Source organism: Coregonus clupeaformis, unplaced genomic scaffold (genome assembly GCF_020615455.1).
Source record: "Coregonus clupeaformis isolate EN_2021a unplaced genomic scaffold, ASM2061545v1 scaf2305, whole genome shotgun sequence".
NCBI classification, from domain to species: Eukaryota; Metazoa; Chordata; class Actinopteri; order Salmoniformes; family Salmonidae; genus Coregonus; species Coregonus clupeaformis.
In genome coordinates, this window is record NW_025535759.1 from 71,478 (window position 1) to 80,587 (window position 9,110).

The 9,110-nt window shown below is 42.5% G+C and overlaps 1 pseudogene; it reads left to right on the forward strand.

The window, feature by feature from the left end:
- LOC121585986 overlaps window positions 1–5,961 on the forward strand; it is a 38,701-nt pseudogene extending 32,740 nt beyond the window's left edge.
- The last annotated feature ends 3,149 nt before the right edge of the window (window positions 5,962–9,110 follow it).

Here is a 9,110-nt window from a genome sequence, read left to right on the forward strand (position 1 = left end):
ACCATGTATAAGATTTGTTCAGACATCTCTGTAAGCCGATTTATCACCCGGCAGTTGTCATATTTCACCTTCAGATCCAGTTCCATACAGACTTTAGAGCTTCGGGGATAAAACAATGTTTAGCTTTATGATGAAAACTCTGGGCTCATCCTATAGTGGTTGGTTTTCACAGTGTGTGTTCCTGCCAGTGACCACACTGTCTCCAATGTAGTGTGTGTGCTCTACGCCTATTCAAGAGCTTTTCATCAATTTGGAAAGTGAATTCTTAACCTTTTTTAGAATGTTTTAATGAGGCTGGTAATGGCGGTGTGATGGGAAGGTTGACTTGTTTTCTTCTTTCTCGCGCTTCTCTCTCTTTTCTCTCTGTTTTCTCTCTCTCTTCTCTCTCTCTTCCCCACCCTGCAGGCTGAACCGCTTCAACAAGAAGTACATAAAGAAGTGCCTGATAGCGGGCGAGCGCTACAAGGAGCCGCAGCTCATCGCCTTCTACCACAAGATGGAGTTCAAGCAGGCCATCGAGCTGGTGGAGAGCGGCGGGGGCGTCAAGCTGCCCTCCGCCATGCCCTCGCAGGTCTCCATGCAGTGAGTGCTCCACCCTCTTCCCTCCTCCACCTCCTTTTAGCTCACCACCACCAGCTCTACACTTAATAGCCATTTCCACATTGTTGTGTTAGCCTATATCTGACAAGCCTGTGCGTGCGAGCGCCAGAGAGAGGTTTGAAAGTCAAGAGGCTGAACTAGCAATTACTTCCTGTAAATAACTGGTATGGGAGAATGTGCCTGAATCTTTCTCGGGTGTTACAGGAAGTAATTGCTAAGTGAGTTAGAGCTTGGTAATGGCCAAAAACAACCATAGTTATCCATAGAACCACAGTCAACAAAAGAATGGCGCCGACAGACATGGCAGCTCTGCTTCTAGCTCCTTGAATTGTTAGATAGAATTGTTAGATACTCTTGCACTGTTGGAGCTAGGAACACAAACATTTCGCTACATCCGAAATAACATCTGCTAAATACAGTGAGGGGAAAAAGTATTTGATCCCCTCTCAATCAGAAAGATTTCTGGCTCCAGGTGTCTTTTATACAGGTAATGAGCTGAGATTAGGAGCACACTCTTAAAGGTAGTGCTCCTAATCTCAGTTTGTTACCTGTATAAAAGACACCTGTCCGAAGCAATCAATAAATCAGATTCCAAACTCTCCACCATGGCCAAGACCAAAGAGCTCTCCATGGATGTCAGGGACAAGATTGTAGACCTACACAAGGCTGGAATGGGCTACAAGACCATCGCCAAGCAGCTTGATGAGAAGGTGACAACAGTTGGTGCGATTATTCGCAAATGGAAGAAACACAAAATAACTGTCAATCTCCCTCGGCCTGGGGCTCCATGCAAGATCTCACCTCGTGGAGTTGCAATGATCATGAGAAAGGTGAGGAATCAGCCCAGAACTACACAGGAGGATCTTGTCAATGATCTCAAGGCAGCTGGGACCATAGTCACCAAGAAAACAATTGGTAACACACTACGCCGTGATGGACTGAAATCCTGCAGCGCCCGCAAGGTCCCCCCTGCTCAAGAAAGCACATATACAAGGCCGTCTGAAGTTTGCCAATGAACATCTGAATGATTCAGAGGGGAGAACTGGATGAAAGTGTTGTGGTCAGATGAGACCAAAATCGAGCTCTTTGGCATCAACTCAACTCGCTGTGTTTGGAGGAGGAGGAATGCTGCCTATGACCTCAAGAACACCATCCCCACCGTCAAACATGGAGGTGGAAACATGCTTTGGGGGTGTTTTTCTGCTAAGGGGACAGGACAACTTCACCGCATCAAAGGGACGATGGACGGGGCCATGTACCGTCAAATCTTGGGTGAGAACCTCCTTCCCTCAGCCAGGGCATTGAAAATGGGTCGTGGATGGGTATTCCAGCATGACAATGACCCAAAACACACGGCCAAGGCAACAAAGGAGTGGCTCAAGAAGAAGCATATTAAGGTCCTGGAGTGACCTAGCCAGTCTCAGACCTTAATCCCATAGAAAGTTGAAGGTTCGAGTTGCCAAACGTCAGCTCTCGAAACCTTAATGACTTGGAGAAGATTCGTAAAGAGGAGGGAACAAAATCCCTCCTGAGATATGTACAAACCTGGTGGCAAACTACAAGAAACGTCTGACCTCTGTGATTGCCAACAAGGGTTTTGCCACCAAGTACTAATTTCCCTCATTTAAAATACAAATCAATTCATAACATTTTTGACATGCGTTTTTCTGGATTTTTTTTGTTGTTATTCTGTCTCTCACTGTTCAAATAAACCTACCATTAAAATTATAGACTGATCATGTCTTTGTCAGTGGGCAAACGTACAAAATCAGCAGGGGATCAAATGCTTTTTTCCCTCACTGTATATGTATGTGACCAATAAAATTTGATTTGATTTGAACATGCATCTTGTTTTTCTCTGTCCTCTCTCCCAGGAACATCCAGCCCAAGAAGCTGCCTCCTCCTGTAGCAGAGCGGGCCCTGCCTCAGTTCACCAAGGGCCGTGAGGAGGAGATCAGGAAGATCCTCAGGAGTAACCTGCAGAAGACCCGCCAGAGGGTGAGCACTGATCCAGGATCAGATTTACCCTCAGCTTATCTGAGGTGTAACATTAGGAGGGCAACTGCAAAGCTGATCTCAGATCTGTTTTTAGCGATTAGGGGCTTGCTCTCAGCAAGTAATGTAGGAATTCAGATGCTCACTCTGTTTGTAAAGAGATTACAATTGTACATAATATAATAATATAATAAATGCTTTTTATCCACAGCGACTTACAGTCATGCTTGCATCCATTTTACGTTAATCACATTGCTTTGCAGTTTGTCATTTCTCATTAGTATTGTCAAACATTAAATATTTTAAGATTATAGTACTAAAGTAGTCATGAGCCTGTATCATTATGGATACAAGTGTGCATTGTTGCTGTGTGGTCCTAATCTAGACCTCCCTGTCTCGTGGTGAGTTGAATGAATGTGTTTTGTCTCTGCGCTCCTACAACAGATGCACTCTGGTGCCTGAAAAGTGTTTATTATTATTGTGTGATCCTAGCTCTATAACATTTGCTGTCCCATAGTGTGAGTTGAGTGTGCGTTGTCTCTCCCTCCAGCTGCGCTCCTACAACAGACACACTCTGGTGGACGATCCTTTCGAGGATGGATGGAACGACTTCATCCTGAAGAAGCAGAGGATGATCGAGCTAGAGAAGAAGGTAAGACTACCAGAATCACCTAGCCTGGTTAAACCAGATTGAAGCTGCAGCTCTCCATTGTTGTGCTCACTTAGTCTGGAATGCCACTAATTAAATTCAATAGAACTTTATTTATCCCCTCATGGCCAAATGACACAAAAATAGACGGTGCGTGGAATCCTCCCAAAAATAACCGGTCCAAACAGCCTATTCTCTGAAAGAGGGGATTTAGGATAGAAGCCCACGTGGCCAAACGCTGCTCTTTGGGTCTGGTCAAAACATCGGTTCTTCTGGGTGAAACAATGAAATTTTGCAAAATCATTTATGGAAGCCATTATAAGACTCCCAGCCCTAGATGGAACTTCAACAGACAACCAGACACAAAGTTCTCTCACTGCTCACAGTAGTAAACTTTCTTTAAAACCATTGCATTAATTTAGTCTAACTATGATGGATTTAGTCATTAAAGTGTTCCATAAATTGTCTCTCCCCCCTTCCACTCAAATAATTTGCCTGACACAATCAGTTCCTGATTTATTTATGCAGCCTTGTGGCCCGACGGCCAACTTGCATTTAATCAGTCTCTAATTATGTAATGAAAATGGAACTAACATCTTGATTAAATATAACTGTTTGATTTAAAAAGGATACTGTAGACCTGAGAGATCTGCGGATACTAGCAGAATTGTTGTTTTGAAAATTAACATTTTGATTTAATATAACTTTTAAAAGGGCACTGTAGAGTGGAGGGAAAACGCTGATCCCAACAGACCAGTAAACACAATTTACTGACCTGTCAAACTTTAATAGCACTTTAAACAGCGGTGTCTTCAAGAAGTGTCTTGGTTGGGCTTTATGATATTGGCAGCCATATTGTGTTGCATTGATTTGGTGTAGGCCTATCTAGTGTTTGAATGTATGACCTCACTAAAAGTACTTTCCATTAAAATGGACAATAAAGTATCCTATTGTATCGTAAATAATATGGCTATATGCTTTCAACTAAAGTGACTGGAGTCGACACAATCCATATGCAGTATTCACTAAGCGTGTCTGATCGCGGGAATTGAACCCACAACTCTTGTATATTGAAAGGGTTGCTTGTGTGTGTGCCTGTGAACAGATGACAGAGATGAGTAACTATCTCACGGTCCCTGCCGCCCCTCCCTGACTCCCCACCATGTGCAGAGCCAGACTGGCCTCAGGTGAGTCCATCCTACACCCACGTCACACTCTGACACTCCCATTTTACACTACCGTGCCAACCCCTACCCTACCGCACTGTGCTGGCGCTGGTATTTCTTTTACAATTGTCCTTTCCAGCATGGTTCCAGTAACTATGGGGATGTGTAACCAGGCTAGCTTGGCTTAGTAGTGTGAATCAACACTTATTGTAAGGTTGCTTATGAAGCAATAGGAAAGATGATGAAAACAGACTTGTTCCATTGCAGAGTTTTGAGTCGGAAGGAACCCATTTGCTTCGCATTTAGTATACTTAGTTTGGCAAAATTGTTAACGTTTATGAAGTTTAATGGCTGCCAATGATGCTATCTACAGAATGCACTATTATGTAACTCTGTTATACAGTAGGCTACTCCCCTTTTATTATATTTCTACTGGAAATATGTTTGCATGTGTAAGTTGGCATGTAAAGCAGTATTGCACTTGGTTCTATTTTAGGCAGTGATTTCAAAGCTGAAAAGGGAGTGGCCAAAGTAATTCCAGGTAGTGTAGTACCAGTTCTAGTGAGTGTAGACAAGTGATGGGCTGTGACACCAATGGCCTCGGCTACAAACTTACTGTATATGCATGTCATATTTTAACTGTTGCTTGCTTCCATTTTTAAATGCAATATGCATGATTCTAGCATAAATTGTTCATGTGATTGAGGATCAGGTTACGGAATGATGCAGCATAAGTTGTGGTGTAAGTGTCTGTTCATGATTGTGTATTTAAAAATTGTAGGATGTGGGTGCTTTGTGATTTTGTGAATGTGTATTGTATATCTGTTTTTGTTTGGGAACAGTTTAAGTATTTGTTCTAGTCAGGGTTGGCCAACCCTAGTCGTGGAGAGGCACAGTGTGTGAGCTGATGTTCTAGGCCATCTCCGCACTAGCACAAATGCTTCTACTAAACAAGGATGGAACAAAATCCCTGCACACATTGTGGCTCATACCACTATCAGGGCCACGTTCAGCCCGCCATGACGTTGTGGAACGTTCAGAAATAAAGATATTATATGGAACAAACATACACTTGACGTGTGAATAAGAATCAAGTAAGCTCTATTCATGACATTTCTATCTGCAACGTTACACAACGTTTGCCTACTCAACGTGCCCTTTGGTTGGCCTCCCTGTTTGGAGTAATGTACCGTACGTTAACCCCTTTTTCCTTGCCTGCCCCACGCAGACCCCAACGCCTTCTACAACATCAAGGCGTCTTCAGGCGGCATCCCCACCATCCAGGTGGACCTAGCCTCCCCAAGTCCCCGGACTCTGTCAACATGCTGGGACGAGTTCTCCAAGTGGGGGTGCCACAGGCCAGGGCCTGGGTCAGAGGGAGGGGGCCGACCGGGGATGAGGACCAGGGCCTGATGATGAACCCGTCCTCTGGGGAAAGGGGAGAAGGGAGAGAGGAAGAGGGGGGGGCAACAAGAATCCAGGGCTGATGAGGTGTCTGAGTGACCCGGGCCCAGTAATGAGGACGAGGAGGATGAACCATTTCTTCCCTGAAAAAAAACAACTAGCTCCTCCCATTGTGAGGAATGGGGAGGGGCCTGGTAGCAGCAGCTCCTCCCCCTGAGCGGGCGCTACTGGGGAAAGGTCCACCTCCCTCTACTCCACCACCACCTCATTTGAGTTCGCTATCCCATTAGTTGAGGAACCAATAAAGCCAAAACTGTTAAGAAAAGACTTCGGACATAACTTGTTTTATGAACCAAAGAGAAAAGGAGACTAAATAGCCCATCTTTTTTCAATAGTCGTCATTGCTCTTTTTTTTTTTTTTTAAGTGATAGGAAGTCAGTCGCCTTCTTCGGGTGATCTTGGGTTTTGGGGGAATTAGCCCGAGAGACGAGGGAACATAATTATGCGTTCCAAATGTTTGGACTGATTTAGTCACAGACAATGTTCCACATTTGTTTTCAATGTTTACAATCGTTCTTCAAATTTCAAGAAAAGTTAGCCTTATTTTTGAGTCAGACACTTAGAGTAAACCCCCTTTTCACTAGGTGCATTTTATCACACAATTAACCTTTTAACTGCTTGTTTTTAATTTCAGGGTTAATATGAGATTGTTGTTTATGTGGTTGTCTTTTGTCATCGTTTGTCCATTCAGTTGGTCAGGGTTCTAGTTGGTGTACTCTGTGCAGAACAATGGATGTACTTCACGCTGGATGTAATGTTTTCACTGTGCTAAACTCGATGGACCGCTTTCTTTACCACCTCGCCTTTAGAGACCCTAAGGCTAAGGAATGTTTCAAGCGCAGACTTGGAAATGTTGAGGACGCAAACCTGGCATCACCGCTTCAAGCATCGCCTCTCTATTTAATCGAACATACAAAATTGGCAGCATCGCTGAGATGTATAAATTTACATAAGAGGAAGTTTGTGATGCAACCAACACCAAGAGATTTGTTGATCTTGAACGGACTAAACTCCCCTATATAAGCCAAACCCTAAAATGTCATCAAATACTGTTATCCTCCTGAGACCCAGTAAAAAAGGTTGTAGAATGTTTTTTTTTGTACTTAAGTGTTTTGGGGGAAAGATCATTTTACAAGAGACAAATTTGAAAAAAAAATGTTTATTGTATGTGCACTGTAGTGGACACAAGGAAACGGTTGATAGTGAATATGGAAAATTAACATTACACCAAATGGGTACAGTAGGTAAAAAACATAGTTGGCGCATCCTGATGTCCACTACAGAGGACATTTATAAACAAGCTCTTATTTAATGTGAAAAAATTATTACACTACTCTGAAAACAATTTCTAAGATATTTACTTACTAGAAGCAATTTGAATATCAAACTCACAAAAATGATAATTACACAATTACACACACTTACCTTCTTACCACAACATGTGCTAATTGTGTTGGCAGCCATTTTGAAAATACAGGAAGAGAAAGTTATCCAGGTCACACCCCCACACATGATATCATTGAAAAGCCCAGAATGTCCTCTCAGGTACAACAGGACTAACACAGTGGCATGTATGGCCTCAAAGAGAGTTGACAAAAAATGAATTGCTGGGGCTCAGGAGGATATGTTTGTTACAAGTTCCCTTTAAGAAAATGCTCTAGTATGGGCCATTTCAGAACCATTTTGTGGTGTTTTTTTCCATATTCTCTTGTCGGTAGTCGCATCTTACAATTCATCTTATGGGCCCTGATCTATTGTTTCTTTACTCTCTTGCACCTTATTCACATCAAGTGTTTTGACATTTTTAAAAGACCTTGTCACCAGTTTAACATTCCCCATTGGTTTTTTAGCACTCCTTTTGAAAAATTGTGTTCCATAGGCATTTGGGGTTTTAGGCATCACGTATAGGATATGAGGTGTGGGGGACTGTATGGCTCTTTATCGTCCTAACCACCTCAATGGCCAAGAATATACAATTAAACCTTTAGATTTATCCAGGTGAGTCAATTAAAAAACATTCTTACACGCTGACCGACCCGTTCGATGGTACCACCATGTTGATATTGTCCATCCACACCAGACGCGATCATGACAAGCAGGTTCAAATATCAAAACCAACTATATTTATTTGAGGGCAAGACACATTAAACATTCATGGCCATTTAGCTAGCTAGTTTGTCCTAGGAGATGAACATTGGGTCGTTATTTTACCTGACATGCATATGGTTCTCTTATTACCTGGTTCTTTGTAGAATTTTGACCTGAAGTCATACAAATCGTGTGTTTCTACCCTACGCCAACGATTAATCCACATGATAAAAAGGGAAAATTAGTTCGTTTTTAGTTCGTTATATTTAATTAATCTACTGTTTGTCTTTCAAACATCCGCTTGGTTTGTATCTTCCTGATATCCAATAAGGAGGGGACTTGCAATGCGATCTAATTAGAACCAAGAGTTCTATTTTAGCGCTTGTAAGCAGACGCGGAGTCACGCACGGGCAAGCACCACATGGCCGGTGAGGTTTGCATGTTATTTATAATGATGACCTGGAGATACAGGCATGACGAACTTGGGCAAATCCTTAGCAATCCAACCAGTATATTGGTGTAAAATGTGTATAGCGATTTATTAATTATAACCATTTAATTGAACTATGCCCTTTAAAGCAAAGCCATGCTGTAATGTTGTCAATGCAAACGAAGAGGTCACCGTTTCTCTGCTAACATTGAGGTCTATAACCATCATGGGCAGTATGCTAGCTAGATGTAAGCTAATTCCACATCCGAAAGCAAGAGCCAACACCTATTATGCTAGCACAACAGCGTAAGTCTAGTCTAGGTTTGTATAAAGACTATGAAAACCTTGATGTGTACAGTATATATGGTTGTATAGCTATTATGTATACAGTACATTTTGCTTTTATTTTCTCCACAAAGCCTTAGGATCAATAGGAATAATTGATTTGATTTTTTTTTGAAAAGGCTGTTAGCTATATTGTGTCATTGATTACAGTTGCTCATTGATCTGAACATCTAAGCGGGACATTCCAACCACAGGTGCAAACGTGCATTGCACCTAACATTGATCCAAGCATAGCATAGCAACCCCTCAACCCACCTACTGTATAACCATCTTAGATTTGTAGCATGAGTGACAGCTTTAGCTGGAGTCTGTAACTGTCTCAACTAGAGAAGCCTAAGATGTCCAAGACCGTGGCCTAGTTTGCTGGTTGTCA